This window comes from Pinus tabuliformis, chromosome Q (genome assembly GCF_031772625.1).
Source record: "Pinus tabuliformis cultivar Carrire ecotype Pingquan chromosome Q, CPIR1, whole genome shotgun sequence".
Lineage (NCBI taxonomy): Eukaryota > Viridiplantae > Streptophyta > Pinopsida > Pinales > Pinaceae > Pinus > Pinus tabuliformis.
In genome coordinates, this window is record NC_142296.1 from 272,783,814 (window position 1) to 272,804,975 (window position 21,162).

At 40.4% G+C, this 21,162-nt stretch overlaps 1 pseudogene; it reads left to right on the plus strand.

The window, feature by feature from the left end:
- LOC149219259 (uncharacterized) overlaps nucleotides 1-20,122 on the plus strand; it is a 33,982-nt pseudogene extending 13,860 nt beyond the window's left edge.
- Nucleotides 20,123-21,162: the final 1,040 nt, after the last annotated feature.

Genomic DNA, 21,162 nt, shown 5'->3' on the forward strand with positions numbered 1-21,162 from the left:
TAGGATTCCCGGTAGTGGATAGTATGATATTGCCTTCACTACTATTCTCCATAGATGTAATCAACATGTCCTTGTTGGAAGAAAGGGTGTGACCTTCTAGCAATTCAGGGAAGATGCATGGAAAGGCTCTAACACACAAAAGGGGAGAAGAGTGTGCCCCTTAGAAACCTGTAATAGTACGCAGCTTAAAAGGGAACATAAGAGCTAAAAGACATCACAAGATGGAAATAAGAATAGTCAACCATCCAAAGTGATGAGTTAAACCAACAATACATTACGGTAAGATTCATACAAACACATACATAATAGTCCATACATACATGCATAAGTTACAACTAAATACATTATTAGAGTAACCAAAATAGTCGAACTACAATAACAATACATGCATCAAACATGCTGGCTCTGTTATATTAAAAAAGTGAAAGATTCAATCATACATACAACCATGACAGCCACTAGCCCCAACAGTGGAACTTTACAGTCACTGTCACCTGCTCCTCCAAAGAGATGTACTCGCTTTGCACTGTGGAGAAGCCAAGGCTCATTACAATACACTCCGAGATTTCTCTAAGTTATACCTATTAGAAGCTTGGCTCCAAAAATCCTGTTCAATGAGTTATGAGGTTCTATATATAGCAAAATGTGGGTGACCCTTCACATTCCCCTTTGTGACTCTTCAACTACCCTCATGACTCTTCAACTTACACATGACTTTTTACATTCTACTATTGACACTTTGTCTTTCACTTTTTAAATTTTTTACAATACATTCTACACATGTACCCATATGAGACAAAATGGGCTTGAGTAAGCCATGCAGGGTATCACTGTGAATTAGACAATTGTGGGAAGACCAACTTGTTGACATCCTCTTGGCGATGGATGGTGGCAAACTAATGCCAATCTTGGTAGTCTATTATGGTGTCTACGTACTCCATGGTGACATCCTTCTGAAAATGAACTCTTGCCTCTGTTGCATCTGGGTACACTGATTTGGCACCTTTTTTCAACTCATCATATAACATGCGCATCATGGTCTTGAGTGTATCCAGACCAACGACATATTGGCGCATAGTGTCTACACCCATTTGTAAGTCTGTGCCAATGGCTATGCACATCAATTGCTCGAAGTACATGTTTATCTCCAGTTGGACTTGGTTCTTCTCTTTTGCCTCGATGAGTGTGCCAATGGATGGGATCCCATTCATGCACACGATGACATCCATGCTCCTGAGCACTCATGCATGTGAAGCATGTAAGATGGTGATGAGCTGTGGGAGTTCCTCATAGTTCTAGATCTAACTCTAGGTGTGTGCCTTCAACTCCACTACCTTTGGCTTCATCATCTTTAGCAAGCACAATGGGGCTCCCCTGTACCTCATTGTCCATATCTACATGTGATTGACAATAGTGTGTATGTCTGTCAAGATGCGTGCTCTCCTAGCATAGTGCTGCTACCAACCATTAAGATGGACAACTAACTTATGCATGGTGACAAACCTAAACTATAACTTCCACATGACTGACTCAAGCAACGATACTTCATAAAGTATTTATTTCTTCAACTCTATTATGGCAGATGTTGTATCTTGCTCTTCTCCTTTCTTGGCCATTTGCAACACCTTAGCCATGCACTCATTCTCAACTATCAAGAATCTCAAACTTGAGCGGGTGGCTTCGGCATATGCCTTTGAAGCATCGTCCAATGTAGCTACATGTCTGCTCAAATCGGACATGATCACTCATTTGTGAAAATGTGCAAGAGATGCATGGACATCTCGAGTGGGCACTTTGCATGATTGCACAACTCTCTGTGTTGACTTGTTGAAGGATATGTTGTGCACGTATGCTTCCAGATTATCCTCAAGGATTTCAGTGTCTTCTTGACCACTTGGGACTTGCTCTACTCCTAGATCTAATGAAGCTGGTGAATTGACCTTTGGGCATTTTGGCATGAGATCTGCATCCTGACCCTGCTCTAGCTAAACCACATCCATGTCCATTGCTCCAACACCTGTTCAATCTAATGAGAAAAGTCCTGCTCCTGTGACTGCTCATAATGTGTGCTATCTTCTAGCTGTGATGAGTCAATAACCTGTATTTATGGAGTTTCATCAATGTGTACACACTGTGCTTCTTATGTTCCTATCATTGCTGCACTTCCTTCTCCCTTCTATGTTGCTCTTGTTCTTCCCTTACTTGTTGCTTCACCTCCTGCAATTTATTCTCTGCCTCTCACAACTTCTTCTTCTCCCTTTGTCTTTGCACAACCCTTATGTTTCATTATCACTTCTTTGCTTCAATCTACAAAGCTACTCTCATTACGAGTGGATTTCCCTTGAACTTGTAGCTCTGCTCCGTCTCTGTAGTGTCAGAAACCTTCCTCTTGCCTTTGTTATGCACAAGTCTGCTACCCTCTTTTGTTATTGATGTTGCTTCTCTTTGAGATGTTCTTGCCTTATGCACTGCTAGCCATTTTACAACCACTCTGACTGGTTTATTGAGCCTTGAGGAGTTGCAAAAATATCTCCATGGGTCTTGTTGAGGCCAATGACATGGCTTATGGATCCAAGGATGATACAATCTTGCATAATGGTCCTCCACTAAGAAATGCGGGTCATATGGATTGAAACTTCTGGTGCCGAAGGGAAGAGTGTGCCAAGGTACCTTCTTCTTCTTGTACAGTCTCGATGACAACCCAGTCAAGATGTCATTTGCAACCTCTTACATGACCAGCTTGTCCATGGAAAACTTTAGTAACACATGTGGAGCCTTCTTCACGTTGTACATCTAGATGAAGGTGCTAAGGGGTAAGGCATACCAATCTACTATGTTAACCAAATATATGTATCTCTACCTATGATAGGCAAGGAGGATCCTCTCCAAAGATCATCCTGTACACTAGGGTGACAAAGTGGTCTGATAGCTGTAGTATAACCCTACAAAAACTGCACTCAGAGAACAACCTGCAATAGTTGTGCACAAATGTTTCTGAAGGTGTCCATGCCCAACCAAAGCTAGGGAACTGCTGACGGACATAGATTGTATCAAGAATGTAGGCAGACATGAATAGCTTAGCTTGCTAGCCCTTCAGAAAATGTCGGGCATTTGTTACTCGCCCCTTCAGTTGGAGATCCAACATGTGGGACCAATTGAAAAGTCTTCCTTCACTCGCCATCTAATCCAACACAATTACCCAACTCTTCGAGAAGGTTTCGATACTCTCCTAGCCTTACAAACAGCATGCAAAGATGACCAAGAATTGATAAGCCTTCCATAGTGTATTTATCTTGTATACCTCGTTGGGTGTTGTCCTAAACTTAGACAGATCTCTCACCCAACTCTTCAAGATGTCTCTTTAGTTCACACTGCTACTGGGATTGGTGAAGAGTGCATCCATTTTGTTCACCAGATGTGGTAAGTTATATATATCCTAAAATTTCTCTTCCCTGAAGGTAGAAAGTTCTACTCCACTGACACTGCTTAGTACCATTGTCAATGGATCAGTATTGGAGACAATCTAGTGGATCATGTCCACGCATGGAAATGCAGGATACCTGCATGCAACCCGGTACAAGCGAGACTTGTATATGTTGACATAGTTTCCGTGGTCCTCCTTATTCTCCTCAAAGGTGCCTAAAAAGATGTCATTCATGTCCTATCATGTGACTTTGATCTCCTTTTCTATGAACAACTTAGTGTCTTCATAGTTGGGAAAGCTCATAGGCACTTGATCGACCACATCTCTAGTTGTGCTCTCAATGGTGTCCTTTGACCCTGCTCTCTTGAAAGCCATTGTACCTGTACTTCCAAGAGACTGTTGAACACCTTTGATGCCTGGAGACATAGCAAAATTCATGGAAAGAAAATTGTCAGTTGAAAACAAAAGAAACTTGAGGGCTAACATGCAACACACTTGATTGACTGACTGGAAAAATTGTGCAATTTTCCCTAGGAGAGGCTGGGAGACTGACTGCTAAAAATGAACAGAGCACAGTCCAAGCTACTAGTGAGTTGACTGATTGCTGAAGCTACACAGAGCACATTATAGCCTAGCCTGCTAAAGATTGAGAGCATGATTGCAACCCGAGAAATTGCACTGCGAAATCCTAGGGGTCAACTGAGGCAATACCTCTCAAAATTGTGCAGAGCACATCTTGGGAGACCAGTTTGAGGCAGGATCTGCACAATTCCTTGGATCATGGCAAGGTCTTCCATCCTAGAAATGCATAGTGCAAGCTCGGTAAGACAAGGTTCGGGATGAGGCAGTTGAGACCTTGCCGACAAGCGACTGAAAAGAGTAAGGAATGAATGTAAGTGCAAAGATGGTGCAAACATGAGTGAATGAACATGCATGTGATTATAGTCAATGCATGATTCAATAATATGGTAAAACAAAGAATTGTGTGAAGCGAGTCACCACAATGATGACCGTTAGTGTAGAAACATTGTCATGCATGTGACAACAAGGAAATGCAATGCAAAACTTCAAACAATGGTTCTACAAGATAATATGCATTGAAATGATAGAAAGTGTTAAATAAAACTAGGAAAACAACATTCACACAAACCAAAATGTAAAAGGAGACATAAAAGCATCAAAAGACATGAAAAACATGCTTACCCGGAAAAATTTGTGATGAGTGTGCTGAAAGTTCCTAGATGCGTTGGGAATGCCAAAGCTCCAAGATCGAAGTGAAGAATGAGCTGTGAGGTGTCGAATAAATAGTTTTGACAATATAAACGCATATGACATGCATGCCACAAATATAGTAAAAAGCGACACTTGTCGAGAGGTTTCTAAAATGACTTTTGCATATAACCCCTAGCTGCTAAAAATAGATCCCTAAAATCTAGGGATGCTTTTTTATTTTTTATTTTTTTACTTTTCAGGAAAACGTTGCCCATGCATGCAAGGCAATATTTCATAGTCCTTGAGGGAATCGATGAACCCATGAGCACATGCAATGGTCAGCAAACCTTGAGATGACACCTGCACAGTTTCTAGGGTGAGTGGCTTTTGTTGCCCCTCATTCTTTTCACAATTTCTAGACTGAAGCCACGACTATCATCTAGAAGTGTGCAAATTCTGAGAGCAAGCTCGGTGATGGGCTACTCTATTTAGTTTTCTTAGGGAAGGAAGCCTGCCTGCTCTGCGCAATTCTGGAGAGCAGTACTGGCTGTCAAGATGAACTGCAAAATTCTTGAGAGTAAGGTTGGTTGCTCTATAGTGTCGTGCAGTTTTCCAATTCAGCACAAGAACCAGTTTGAGATCAAGTCACGGGAGGCCATCTTGTGGGTTAAAGACAAACAATATAGTGAACACAAGATGCTAAGTGACAAAACCTCAACTGAAAGCATAAGTACCTAGGGAGTGTAAGACATTTTGCTAAGGATCGTTGGTAGGGAGGCTCTGAAACGAAGCTAAGGAAAATTTTTGGAGGATGGTTGTAGCTGCTACACCAACAACATACATGGCTAAAGCAACAAGAATAGTCCAACTACAATAACAACATATGCATGAAAATTCACTGGCTTGGTTATATTATTATTAAGTGAAAGTTCCATCCATACATATACCATTGATAGACACTATCCCCAATAGTGGAACATTACAATCATGAACACCTGCTCCTTCAGAGAAGTATACTCTCTCTACGCTATGGAGAAGCCAATGCTCATCACAATACTCACAAGCCTTCTCTAAGCCTAAACCTAGCCAAAACCTTGGCTCCCAAAAGTATATTCTATGAGTTATGAGGTTCTATTCATAACCAAGGGTGGGGTGACCCTTGAGATTCCCCTTTGAATCTTTGACTACCCTCATGACTCTTAAACTTCTTTACAAATAACTCATTACATTACATAGTGACTATTCACATTCCACTAATGACACTTGGAATTTCACTTACAATATATTAAAAAATAATATACAATTTCTTCATGTACGCATGTGAAATAAAATATGCTAGAGACAACACGATAAGACATAAGATTATGACTCAAAAGTCTGGGGGAAGAACAAGTCAGCAACATCCACCTGATGACTCTTAGTGAAGTCCTGTTACCAAGCTTGGTACTGTGTTATTGTGTCCCCATACTCCTTGATAGTGTCTTTCTAGTAGCGTACTCTTGCCTCCATAGCTTGTGGGTATATGATCTGGGAACCTTTGTCCAACTCATCCTGAAGCATGCACAACATGGTCTTGACTACGGCAAGACAACCAATGTACTTGTACATGTTTTTTGCGCTCATATCCAAGTCATCGTTGTTGGCTTCTCACCCGAGCTACTCCATGTACCGGTTGATCTCTAGTCAGACTTCATTCTTCTACCTGGCTACAGTGAGGGAACCACTTGATGGGATCTTGTGCATCCTCACCATCACATCAAAACTCTTGAAAAATCGTGCATATGAAGCCTGTATGTTACTAACGAACTGGGCAAGTTGCTCATAGTTCTGGATTTGGATCCAGATATTTGCTTTGTCTAGCTATGTTTTTGGCTTCATCATCTTGGGCAAGTGAAGCGAGGCTCCTTTGTATCTCATTTTCCATTCTTGCACATGGGCGATATCAGTGTGTATGTCTCTAAGAGTTTGGACAATATTTCTCCTCCGCCACTGAAAACCAAATAGATTGACAATTGGCTTTTGCACGGTGACAAGTCCATCATAGAGTTTCCACATGGTGGCCTCAAGAGCTAATACTTCAACAAGTATCACCTTCCTCATTTTTTCCATTGCTGATCCAGTGGATTGTTCTGCTTTCTGCCTCACCTCTTGCAAGTTCTTAGCCATCTGTTCATTATCTTCTAATAATAACTTGACATTTGAGCTTGTGGCTCCTGCATAAGCCACAGTGGCATCAACCTGTACAATCCTCTATTGTAGCTCATCAAATGACATATTGTACACATCCATCACTAGATCATCATCAAGGAGAACAACCTCTCCTTTCTCACTTATGATTGGTTTTGATACTACAGGTGGTGGAGATTTTGGGGCAACCTCGAATGCACTCGACATGAGGTCAATATCTTGGTCCTATGGCTCATCTACCAACTCCATGTCCATTTATTCAACCATTTGCTCAATTTGCTCAACAAGCTCCTGATCCTGCATCTGCTCACCCTCTTCTTCATCTACTAGTTGTTCTGACTCCTAAACTTGTATGGGCATAGTTTGCTCTATGATCATGCCTTACCCTTCCTCTTTTTCCTATTTTCTCTTCTCTTCCCTCTCTCTCCTTCTTAGCTTCTACTCTTCTTTCAACTTCTTATCTATTTCCTGCAACTTCTTTCCTATTTCCTCCAACCTTTTCTTCTCTCTCTTCCTTCTGTCTTCTTTCTTTATGTGTTGTTTCCTCTTTTCTTCCATTGCCAAAGTTTCTTTCTCAATGGGAGGATCTTCTCTGAGCTTGTATTTTTTCTCAGCCTTTGGGTTCTCAGTAATCTTCCTCTTACCCTTGTCTTGCACTGGTTTGGTTCTTATCATTGTTGTTGTTTTTGCTTCTTGCGGTGCTACTTCCTGCAAAGCAGCTTTCCATTTTGTGGTTATGCCAACTGGTTCATTGAGCTTGGAGTGGTTGTAACAATACCTCCAGGAGTCTTCCTCTACCCATTGACATTCCCCATGGATCCATGGATAATAAACTCTCTCACAGTGGTTCTTGAAAATATCGTGGGGATCATATGGATTGTAATCTCTAGTGCAAAACTCATAATTTGCTATCTCCTTGGCTTCCACATCTGCATCTTTCAAGCTCTTAATCTCATACAATCTAATCTGTAGAGGAAGAACAGGTGATCGTGCCTTGTTCCTCCTATGTAGTCCTTTGGATAACCCTATGGAGATGTGATATGCGACCTCTTACATGACCAACTTGTCTATGGCAAACCTTGGTAGAACATGTAGAGGCTTCTCTCCACCAAACATCCTGATGAAGGTGCCACTGGGTGAGGAATACCAATCTACATTGTTAATTAATGCCTCCATCACTTCTTGGGACATGCAAGGTGGATCGTGTTCAAAGATTAACTTGTACACTAGGGTGATGAAATGGTTAGCTAGCCTCACCATAAATCCTTGGTAGTTGGACTCAAAAAGCAAATTGCAATAAATATTGATGGCATGCTCATGTGGTGTTCACATCCAACCCATGCCAGGAAGTTGATTTTGGGCACAAATTTCATAAAGTAAATAGGCAGACATGTAGAATCTTACTTGGTCATCCTTGGGTGGATTCTGTGCATTAGTCACATGGATTTTCAACTGATAAGCCAACAAAGCCAACCAATTGAATGGTTTTCCATCATTCACCAACTCGTCCAACACAACCACCCTATTTTGTGGAAAGGTCTCCATGCTTTCTTAACCATACAATCTGCATTAAAATATGATCAAGAACGGGTAGGCCTTCCTACATGACTTTGTCTTGTAAACATGATTGGGCATGGATCTAAGCTTTGATGAATTCTTCACTGAGTGCTTTATAATATCTCTATTGTTCACATAGCTATGGGTGGGATAGAAAAGTTTATCCATGTGGTTCACCAACTTACGTAAGTGATACATCTGATGATAATTATTTGTCCTCAAGGTAGCAAGCTCTATTCCACTAGAATTGCTCAATGTAATAGTCTCAGGATCTGTGTGTGAGATAATCCATTGGGTGATGTCTGCACATGGGAATGTGGGGTACCTTCATGCAACCTTATGTAAGCCTGACCAGTGGATATTGACATACACCTGTCGATCTTATAGGTCTTCCTTGAAGTCTCCTACAAAGATATCCTTCATTTCCTGCCATGTTAACTTCATGCCCTTCTCAATGAATTGTTGAGTCTCTACATAAACTGGTAAACACACTGATACCTACTCAATTGCATCCCCAGTGCTACATTCAATAATATGCTTTGATGCAGCTCTCTTGGAAGCCATGATACTTGTAACTGTGGAGAGTTCCTCAACAAATGTTGTACATAGAGAAAGAGAGGAAACTTATAGAATGCAAATATTAGTGTGAAACCAAAATCACTTCAAGAACATACCAAAAAATGAACCGAGAAACTGTTGGGAAGAATTGCACAATACTGCTCTCAGAGGTGACTGACTTCCAGCTGGTTCATCACATTGCACTGTCCCAACTACCAATGGGGAGGTGTTGTTGACTGGAACTACACAATGTGCAATTCAGTCAGGCTTAGGCCAGTTGGGACTGTGCATTGCATAATCCCAATGACCAAGGTTTAGGAATGGCTCTTGGAGCTACGTAGTTTGCAGTTGGAGCTAGGCTTTGGCAGCCTCTTCACAATTCATGAAGCTAAGGCATAACATTGACATCCATAAATGTGCAGTACATTCCTAGGAAGAGCTAGTTTCGGGCCAAGGTAGCATAGATCTACCCAATGACAACATGAAAATGAGGAGATATGAAAGTAGAACTCAAGGTGGGTGTAGATATGAATGAATGATGATTCATGCAAACAAAATGAGTGTAGGAATCAATCAAAATGAATAACAATGAAGCATATGGAGAGGGTCACCGTAACTGCGACCGTTAGTGCAAAAATTGGGATTTTCATGCAACACTTGGGAAATCCAATGCAAAACTTAAAACAAACACTTCTACAAGCTGAAACAAATAAAAACATGAGTATTCATTTGTTAAAATGGTTAAAACAACACTCTCACCAGCCAAGTGAACAAAAGTGATAGAAAAAGAAGAAAACGACTAGAAAATAAGGACTTACCTGGAAGAGTTGCGATGACTGTGCCAAAGGTTCCTAGATCTCCTTGGGAATGCCAGAGCTCCAAGATCAAATGTGAAAATGAGCTTTGTGGGCATTCGTTAAACAGATTTTTTCGATTTAGGCTTTATGATGTGAAGGAAAAAAATCTAGGAAAAAGCGACACATGGAGGCTATTTACAAAAATAACTCAAGTGTAACTCCAACTGCTAAAAATAGACCCCTATTTTTTAGGGATTCTTTTTTTATTTTTTATTTTTTCTTTTTCAAGAAAACTCTTCCATGCATTCACGGAGAGATTGCGCAATTCCCGGGGAAACAGGACAACTCCCTAGCTCATGCATTGGGAAGGTGCTGAGGGAAATCTTCTGCACAATTCCTGGGTTGAGTGGCTCAAGCTACCTCTCATGCTCTGTGGATTTTCCCAATTGAAGGCAAGCTGTTAGATGGCCCTATGCAGTTTCGGAGCTGAAGGCTCACTGCAGCCTTGGATTGTGCAATTCTTAGACTAAAGGCTAGTTTCCCTTAAGGATTCCACAATTCTCTAAGGGAGGCCTAGAAACAGGTTGAAACCAAGTCAAGAGATTGGCTTACAAGTTAGATAATAAAGAAAGTTGGAAAATACAAGACGTAAGAAGAAGGTAAAACTCAATTAAATCACAAGTACCTGGGTTAGCATAAGATGATCTGCTGTGCTTTGAGGAGAGAGACTCGAAAACGAAGCGTAGGAAAAATTTTGGAGGGAATTTTGTAGTTGCTACAACATTGGTGACACACTTGTAGAACTCCAATTCTCTGTATGAACCTTGTCTTATGTAAAGCGAGTCTAACTCTTCTGGAGGTATCTAACTCTTCCGGAAGTATTGTTTGATTCTTTGATCGTCATGGTTTATTTACTAGCTTGAGTTAAAGATATAGTCCCTAACATTATCTTTATCAGTAGCAAGCATACCAAGGAAAGCCAACTGAGTTTTTTTCAATTGGGGATGAGGGGTATATTGATGTACAAGTAATATAGACTGTCAAAGTTTTAGTTTCATCTCTGGTGTTGCTCTGCTGCCAGCAAGCCTGGACAATACCCTGGCAAGGTCACTTTAGGAATACAAGCATTTCTCCACTTCCAGCGAGTAGAGAGAGTACCCTGGTGGAGTTACTATATTCACCTCCCTGTGCAGGAAGCCTTTCTGTTCTTTTTCCTTTATTTTATTTTTTCATTTTTCATTTTTCAAAGAATTGTGCATAGGAACTTATTTATTTCATGAGGTGGAAAAGGGATCCCAAATTATTGAGAGCATATGAGGTTGTCCCTTCAGAGAAGGATGTTTATATATACCTCTGACATACTTGTTAAGGTTTTTCCCCTCACCTTACTCTACTTTACTGAGTTGACAAGGGTGAACCGAAAATAGAAAACCGATTAGAGTAGGTAGACTACTTAAAAGTGCAAGCGTTCTAATTTCACCAAGAATCACTCTAAAAGAAAATTATTTTCCATTAGGGTATCATCGACTAAAAGAAATGCAAGATATTCATAAAGAGAGGCAATAAAAAAATATCCAAATGTTGATAGTTGTACATTTCGTCTTGTATTTCACCCTACTTGTCACAAGAAGCTAAACATGGTTTCATGGGGAAACCAATCCTATGGGTGCATAAACAAATAAGCAAGCAAAGGAAAGAAGTAAAAGAAAGCAAAAAAGTAAGGAGAAGAAAACATGATAGAAAATGCTACTACTCCTAAGCTAAGAAGAGCATGGGCCTACTCACGTGAAGTGATATTTCCAATGCAGCCATTGGTGCATTGGTTGACCCATGTGCATGACGGCATGACTCACAATAAAGATATTCAAGCCAATCAATAAAAAAGAAAGAAAAAAATGCAAACCAGAACATTTGAAGTTTGAATGTGTCTACAGAAAAGAAAATATTGAAAACACATGAAAGGCACCTTGCTGACGTATCATGGTGTTGTGTCACATTGCACGTATACAACAAGGATGTACACTCTTTCGAGCGTGACAAACAAGCAAACATGAAGCAGGAAGAATGTTTTTTGTTTCACCACAGTGTTTACTACATATGATGCCTCCAATGCATGAGAAATAGGGTCATGTGATTCTGGTGGAGGATGCGAAATTTGTAAACTTGATTGATTTTTAATGTGAACAAGGGAGTGATGAGGAGCCTGGGGTGATTCAATAGATTTCTGATTGAAAGTGGAACTAACATCAAGGCTACAAGAACCTGACATAACCATTAGCTCGGGCTCAAGTGCCTCAACAACATGAGGGGTTTCCACTTCACCAAAATATTGATCTTCAAAGACTGGTGGATTAGAAAGATCAACAATAGGCGAATCAGAATCATGATCAAATGAATGAGTAAAACTATCATGACCACCATGATCAGAAACTGCGAGACAGACATCAACATCCTCATGATCTAACGATTCATATAGAGGGGTTTATGAGTAACAAAAATTTTCACCCTCTAAATTTCCACAAATGAAAGATGAGAGGTCAAGTAGATTCGGGGAGAAATATTTTTCCTTTTCACAATTGAAGGACAAACTAATATCCTAAGCATTATGTGAATGATCAGAAGTAGAAACATCTAGCGATAAATTTTCACAAGAAAAATCAGAAATGGAAAAATCATAGAACATGTTAGGATAACACGGACGAGGCACCCATAGAAGAAGGTCATCCTTACCCATAGCTTCTCCTTAAGATTCCCACACGTACTCATAAAAAATGATAGTGCAGGTTGCCTACTCAACACCAACTACGCCTATAACTTGATCCTTGTGAACATGACATGTGGAATCTGGAATGGATGAACACAAGAAACCAAAATATTGAGGATCAAAAGAACCATAATATGGAGGTCGAGGAGATGAGACCACATGACAACCATCACGCTTACAACTCAAAAATATAGAGCAGGTGGAGTTGGATGAGGTGACAGTTCAACAGGTAGATTCACAACTTCTCCCACCTCGTCCTACGAAGCTAGAGTTGTTTGATGAGAAGAGGACAGAGAGTCACTTATGACAATAGCCTTACCCATCTCAGATTTAGAATCTCTAAAACCAAGGTATGCTGGGAAAATTTTGAAAGATTCTAACTTGTGTGGACTGTTGGATATGTGAAGAAGATACTTAAACCTTTCCTATTCAACTTCATCACCCGGAAATTCAAAACAAAGATGACTAAAGCATTGATAAAATTGTGCTACATATCCATCATGTGCCTTTTGTCATTTTAATATTTTTCTATTAAGTGCTTTATGATCAAAACAAAAGAAAGCATAGCCTAACTCTCTGACCATGTGATTGAAAGAGTGAATCGAGGATGTGGGCAATGTGATACACCATTGCTTAACGCTCCATTCAAACATGTAGGCAAACAAACTACATGCAATGTCATTCGAGGGGACTTCATTCCTGTCACAAAAGATGAAAAAGGAAATTTTGTGTCTTAACAGGGTTTTTCTGCCTTCACCATTTAATTCATGACAAGTCATCGATAACGTCCTATGACACTTCAAAATCATGAGTGTGAGAAAAACATGTCAGGGTTGAGATTGTGATGTAAGTCATGAATGATGTGCAGAGGTTCAAAACAAGCTTTGAGGGCTCATATTGTCATCTGGACCTCCTTCTAGCGCCACAAATGTTGATGGTGCTGGACCCACCAACACTCAAGGGGATCTCACCCGTAAGAAGTTCCAACTAGACCTCAGACCATTTGGAGTAGAATTCCTAGCTGTGGGTGGTAATGTAGTGCCTTGACCGTGGTAGCGCGTAAAGATAAGTATGATGACCTTGGTTAGAAGGAAATGCATGACCTTTCAGTGAGTCAAGTGAGATGCATGGGGGTTCTAACACATGGAGGGGAAAATGAAGTGTATCCCCTAGAAGCTTGTAATAGCACGCAACCTGAAAGGAACACATGAGTGGAATGACATCGTAACTACAATGTGGAGTAGTCCACAAAACAAAGTGACGGGTTAATCTAACAACATGCCTTCAACCAGATTCATACAATTGCAAAAAAAATAGTTCATAAGAAAATGCATAATTTAAACAACATATATTTCTAAAGAAACGAGAATAGTCCAACTACAATAAAAACATATGCATGAAAATTTGATAGCTTAGTTATATTATTATTAAGTGAAATTTCCATCCATACATACCACATTGACAGCCACCAGTCCCAATAGTGGAACATTACAGTCATTAACACCTTCTCCTCTAAAGAACTATACTCGCTCTATGTTGTGAAGAAGCCAAGGCTCATCACAATACTCCCAAGCCTTCTCTATGCCTAAGCCTAGCCAAAATCTTGGCTCCCAAAAGGTTGTTCTATGAGTTATGAGGTTCTATTTATAACCAAGTGTTTGTGACCCTTGACGTTCCCCTTTGACTCTTTGACTACCCTCGTAACTCTTCAACCTCTTTACAATAACTCATCACATTACAAAGTGACTGTTCAAATTCCACAAACGACACTTGGAATTTCACTTACAATATATTCACAAATAATATACAATTTCCACATGTACCCATGTGAGAAAAATAGGCTAGAGACAACTAGACATGACACAACACTATGACTTAGAAGTCTGGGGGAATACCAACTTGGAAACATCCAACTGATGACTCTCGATGACATACTAATACCAAGATTGGTAATGTGTTATTGTGTCCCCATACTGCTTGATAGTGTCTTTCTTGTAGCATACTCTTATCTCCATAGCTTGTGGGTATATGATCTAGGAGCATTTATCCAACTCATCTTGAAGCATGTGCAACATGGTCTTCACTAGGGTATGGCCACCGATGTACCTCTGCATGTTTGCTGTGCTCATCTCCAAGTCATCGGTGGTGGCTTCTCGCCTAAGCTACTCCATGTAACTGTCAATCTCTAGTCAGACTTGGTTCTTCTCCTTGGCTGTGATGAGGGAACTGATAGACATGACCTTGTGCGTCCTCACCATCACATCAAAATTGTTGAACAACCATGCATATGAAGCCTATATGTTACTGATGAATGGGGTGAGATGCTCATTTTTCTGGATCTACATTTGGATTTTTTCTTTTTTTAGCTCTTCCTGTGGCTTTATCATCTTGGGAAAGTAAAGTGGGGCTCCTTTGTATCTCATTGTCCATTCCTACACATGGGCGATAATAGTGTGTATGCCTCTAAGAGTCTAGACAATCTTTCTGCTCCACCGCTGAAAGCCAAATGGATGGACATCCACCTTATGCACAGTGAAAAATCCATTATAGAGTTTCTGCATGGTGGCCTCAAGAGCTAATACTTCAGCAAGTATCACCTTCCTTGTTTATGGAATTGCCGATCCTGCAGATTATTCTACTTTCTTCCTGGGTGCTTGCAAGTTCTTAGCCATGTATTCATTCTCTACTAATAAGAACTTGAGATTTGAGCTTGTGCCTCCTACATAAGACATAGTGGCATCAACCATGGTGACTAAATGCTTCCTGACATCTAGCATTATCACCCTTTCCTTCATGAATGCAGGTGATGCATGATCATCTGGGAAATTCTTTCTACATGCCTATACAATCCTCTACTGCAACTCATCAAATGAAAGACTTTACACGTCCATCATCGGATCATCATCAAGGAGAGAAACCTCTCCTTTCTTACTCGCGACTGGTTCTAATATTATAGGTGGCGTAGACTGTGGGGCAACCTAAGATTCTCCTGGTGTGAGGTTAGTATCTTGGTCCTGTGGCTCCTGTCCCAGATCCATGTCCATTGCTTCAACCATTTATTCAATCTGCTCATCAAGCTCTCGATCCTACATTTGCTCACCCTCTTCTTCATTTTCTGGTTGTTCTGACTCCTCAACCTGTATGAGTGCACTTTTCTCTATGATCGCTCTTTTCCCTTCCTCCTATTCCTATTTATGATTCTCTTCCCTCTCTCTCCTTCTTATCTCCTTCTCTTCTTTCAACTTCTTCTCTGTTTCCTACAACTTCCTTTCTGCTTCCTCCAACCTTTTCTTCTCTCTCTTCCTTTGCTCTGCTCTATTTATGCGTTGCTGCCTCTTTTCCTCCACTGCCAAAGCTGCTTTCTCAATGAGAGGATCTTCTCTGAAATTGTACCTTTGCTCAGCCTTTGGGTTCTTAGTAATCCTCCTCTTACCATTTTCTTGCATTGGTTTGTTTCTTATTGCTATTGTTGTTGTTTTTTCCCACGATGTTGCTGCTTGCAGAGAAGCGTTCCAATATGTGGCTATTTTTACTGGTTCATTGAGCTTGGAGTCATTGTAACAATACCTCCAAGAGTCCTCCTCTACCCATTGACATGTCTATGGATCCATGGATAATACACTCTTGCACAGTGGTTCTTGCAAATCTTGTGGGGATCATACGAATTGTAATCTCAATTGTTGAACAAATACTTCACTATATCCTTGGCTTCGACATCTGCATCTTTCGAGCTCTTAATCTCATACAATCTAATCAGCAAAGGAGGAGAAGTCCATGGTGACTTTTTCCTCCTATGCAGTCTTGCTGATAACCCTGTGGAGATGTGATATGGGACCTCTTTCATGACCAACTTGTCCATGGAAAACCTTGGTAGAACATGTAGAGGCTTCTCTCCACCAAACATCTTGATGAAGGTGCCACTAGGTGAGGCATAACAATTTGCAATGTTAAGTGATTCTTCTATTGCTTCTTGGGACATGGAAGGTGGATCTCGTCCAAAGATCGAATCATTCACTGAGGTGATGAAATGGTTAGCTAGCCTCACCATAACTCCTCGGTAGCTACACTAAAAAAGCAACTTGCCATAAATATTCATGGCATTCTCTTGTGGTGTCTACATCCAACCCATGACAGGAAACTAATGTTGCACATAGACTGCATCAAGTAAAGATGGGGACATATCCTTCAGCATATTCTAGGCATTAGTCACATGGAATTTCAACCGATGAGCTAACAAATCTGATTATTTGAATGGTATTCCATCATCCACCAACTGGTCAAACACAACCACCCAATTCTTGGAAAGGTCTTCGTGCTCTCTTGACCATACAATCTGCATGCAAAGATGATATAGAACTGTCAGGTCTTCCTGAGTGACTTTCTCTTGTAAACATGATTGTGCGTGGATCTGAAATTTGTTGTTTACATAGTTGTGGGTGGCATAGAAAAGTTCATCCATGCAGTTCACTGGCCGAGGTATGTGATACATCTGATGATAATTCTTCATCCTAAAGGTAGCAAGTTGTGTTCCACTATCACTGCTCAATATCCTAGTTTCAAGATCTGTGTGTGAGACAATGTAGTGGATGACATCGGCACATGGGAATGCAAAGTACCTACATGCAACCTTATGTAAGCCTAACCGGTGGATATTGACATACACCTACCAATCTTCTAAGTCTTTCTCGAAGTCTCCTGCAAGCATATCCATGATTTCTTGCCATGTTAACTTCATGCCCTTTGGTGGGCTCCAGTATTGCAGCAATAATGTTGTAACTCCTAGGGCTCCCTTCTTTACTTTTATCAAACCGATAGTTCGTAACAAACTTGGAAGCGATGGTGCTATATGCACAAGTACTAGCTCTTGTCGCAACTGTCACTTGATCAGCTGGCACAAGTCCACTAGGAGCTTAAGCCAACTTCTATGAGCTCTTAGAAGACGATTTTAAATATGATGGACGAAAGCTAACTCAAAGGAGGCTAATCTACTTGCAAAATGAAGCGAAAAGTTTAAAGGAAATGCAAACCCTAGCAAACCCTAGTTTTACCGACTAACCCTACTGGTGCAAGAAGAGAGATGAAAGTGGTGGAAATGGATGCCATTGACTCTTGGAAAGGTAAAATGCATGTGACTGAGCTACTTCTGAAGTAAAATCTGGAAAAAACATCTTTTTTCATTTTTGAGTAATTTTGTAGAATTATTATGCATGTGCTTTAACTCTTTTGACTGTGCAGAGGTTGATTGGCGAAAGGAAATGGGGTAGGCACTTTCAGGAGGTTGGGAAGGTGAGAAGAGGGCCTAAGGGGTCCCTAGCACCCTTCCAAAGAGTTTCACAGTGATTAGATCTCGAGAAACTGCTTTCGTGAGCTTCTACAAGAAGTCTGCAAGGGTTCTACAAGATGTACTATAGCTTCTACAGGATGTTTCGAAAGGGAATTTTGAAGAGCTGATGGTGGAAAGAAGGTGAAGAAGTGGGTATGGAGGTGAGATAAGGGTTTGAGGAGGTCTAGGACTTGGTGAATGAGGATGAGGAGTGGTTAAGGCGATCGGATTTGGTTCAAGTATGGAGGGAGCAAGGATGCACAAGAATGCAGAAATTAGGGCAAAGTGGGAAAATGTGGCAAATGAAAGGAAAGAATCTGAGTTAGACGAAGAAGTAGGTTTTATTGATGGAGTAAGGGTAGGGGAGGAGGTTTCACAGGTGCTCTGCACGTTATTTTTCAAAACTAATCAAACAAAGACTAAGAAAACCAAAGATCTAGCTACTTTAACCTAATTTGACCTAGAAACCATAAGCATGATGAACAGAAGTTTAGTGGCAGCAAATCATGTAAATCAACTATGGAAACCAAGAAAGAATGGATCTAAGCATGTAATCACAACTGGTACTAACTTTTGCAACTAAGAATCTAACACTAGAAATTGCATAAAGAAGCAAGAACAATGTTTTAATGGCAGCAAGGACACCTTGGTCTCAGCTCATGGTCCCAAGGAGGGAGAGGTGAGATCAAGGGCTTCTTGATGGATTTTTATGAAGATCTTTTCCCTTACCAAACTATCAAATCAACCTGAAGCATGAAAAGATATTTCAATCATCAAAAGCAACCTAAATATCAAAACAAGATTTTAACCTAAATAACAGATTTTATTCTAAGAATGCAACAAAGACACATAAAAGTACACAAAGGAGGTACTGGGCACTTGGGTTGGGCCCAACCCCAAGAGCTACAGTCTCCTAAGGAAGATTAGAGCTGGTGCAAAGCTAGATTCATCTTTATTGATCAAAATAATAGTTACATCCCAAAAACTGTCCACAAGAAAAAGCTTGAAAATGTGCTGAAATGCAGAGCTAACCTACTGACTAAAATCTAACTAACATATGAATAACTCCTCCTAAAATCGAACTACAAACTGGCTAACTCCAAATGAGGCCCTTAGCCTTCTTATTTATACAAATTGAGGACCCCAACAGTCCTCCTAAACTTTAGGGACTTGACTGCCAAAACTTGCAGTTAACAGCAATCCTACTTGACTTGCTTGGCTGCCCCTTATGCTTCGAGTTTTTGATGGAGAATTTGAGGTAAGGGCTCATAAATGAAGGGGACACCTTCCTACAAATCCTCCCCCTTGTTCTTCCACGAATTTGGCTACCAAGTGCTCATTTAAACCTTTGATTTTGTCTCAAAATTGACCAAAAATACTGCATAAAGCACACATTAGACTTGTTGGCATAATGACTAACCCAATTCACTCTATTAGCATAAATATAATCAAAAACATGCAATAAACTAATGAGAATAGTGGATTAAGTCGAATTAGGAGGCTGAATGAGCCCATATAATTACTCATTTCTGGGGCTCATCATCACCCCCTACTGAAAGTGTTGCTCATCCTCTGAGCAACTAATCTATCTCTTTATCTCTGATGGCCCTGGTGGCCTCCTTATCATCCCAAGCTTCTGATGTAGTCTACTCATGTGTGCCATAAAATTTTGTCTTCTTGTCCATTTCCTTCCACTATTCCTCCTATTCTGCTTGTTTGGAATCTTGTGCTTTTCTTGGCCTTAAAATACATGAAGGCCTACCTTTCTCTCTTTTCTTTTTGTTTTGCAGGTGTGCTTAATGCAGCAAGCACAGCTGCTGCCTCCCTTGCCAATATCTCAGGTGATTTCCCTCTTGTTGTTCTTTTTCCTTGCTTCCTGTAGAAATCCCTGTGTCAACTGTTTCTGTGTGTGTTGCTGAGATCTCAAGGTGTGTCTTTTCCTTTTGTTTTAGCGTGCCTACTTTGGTTGTGGCAGCCTTCATTTGGGATTTTTCGGCCTTCTCTGTCCTACTCTGCATCCTCTTTTCCCTTGGTGTTTTTGCTGCTGTTTCTTCCTTTGTTTTAGGCTCAGAAATCTGGCCCATTTCCCCTTTTTCTTTCTATTCTTTCTGTGCTTGAATGTCCTGTGTTCCTTCACCATTGGTTTTCTCACCTTCTTCAGGCTTGATTCTTCCCTAAAATTGCATCACTTCTTTTGCAAAAACATGCAACAAATAAAACTATTTGTTTTCTTCTTTTTTTTTTTTTTTTTTAAACAGGCAGAAATTTTGAATGCAATTACTCTTCTTTTTCAGGTTTAATCCTTCCTTAAAATGATATCATTCCTTCCACATATTGATGATCAAGGTAGGTATGCATGGAACCTACCTCTTGAATCCAGAAATTTTACAAAAACCCATGTTTTCTTCTAAAAAAAGACAGCTCATTGCCCCTCTTGTAGAACCTGTTACTGCTCTTGGAATTTTTGTGTTTTTCACAACAGCAACTTGCAATTTTTCCTCGCTTCAAACTTTTCCAACCTGAATTTTCTTCTTAGTTTTTGAAAAGAAATCAATTTTTTTGACAGATCAGAGAACAAATAACACAGTTTTTTTCTTTCAGAAAGTGGACAGTCTTGCAAATTCATTCTTTCACACAGGCTTAGTTCCTATGGTTGCATCTCTCTTTTCAGAAGAAGGTGAGAAAGAAGAAGACAGACTTTGAATGCAGAGGGAAAAAAAAGAACTGTGTAGAACTCAGAAAATATGCAGGCAGACTTTTCACTTTTTTCAATGTGCAAGCAGACTTTTCCTCTGATTTTCCAATCTGATGCCATTCAATTCACCACCTTGCACAAACATACCATGCATAGAGGAGTTTTTTCAAGCCTACCTCGTATGGAGCTCCAAATTCAATGAAAATCCCAGGTTTTCCTGCTCCGTAGCTGTTCTGCCTTTCCTGTAGAAGGCTCTCGTTTCCTGTAGAACGAAACTGTGCTTCCTGTAGAATGCCGATAAGTAGGAGGGTTTTTTAAAAAAATGGCTGAGAAAGACTGGTTCACTGCTATGGAGCTGGTATGGAGCTTGTTGCAGCTGTAGGGACGATGATAAAATGGAAACAACAGAGGTGAGAGTTCGATTGGCTGTTTATGGAGACTTCCGTTGATGGAGGGTGAGCTGGCCAAGTGCACGTTGGCCCCATGCAGACCGTTTAAACAACCACCACTAATCACGTCCATCACGTTCGTCAGACTATTTGTTCTCTGCCTGTAATCACGTCCATCAATCTCACTGGAGTTTAAATAGCCAACACTACCTGTTTTTTAAATTTCACGTGAGTTGACTATACACGTATGTTGCAT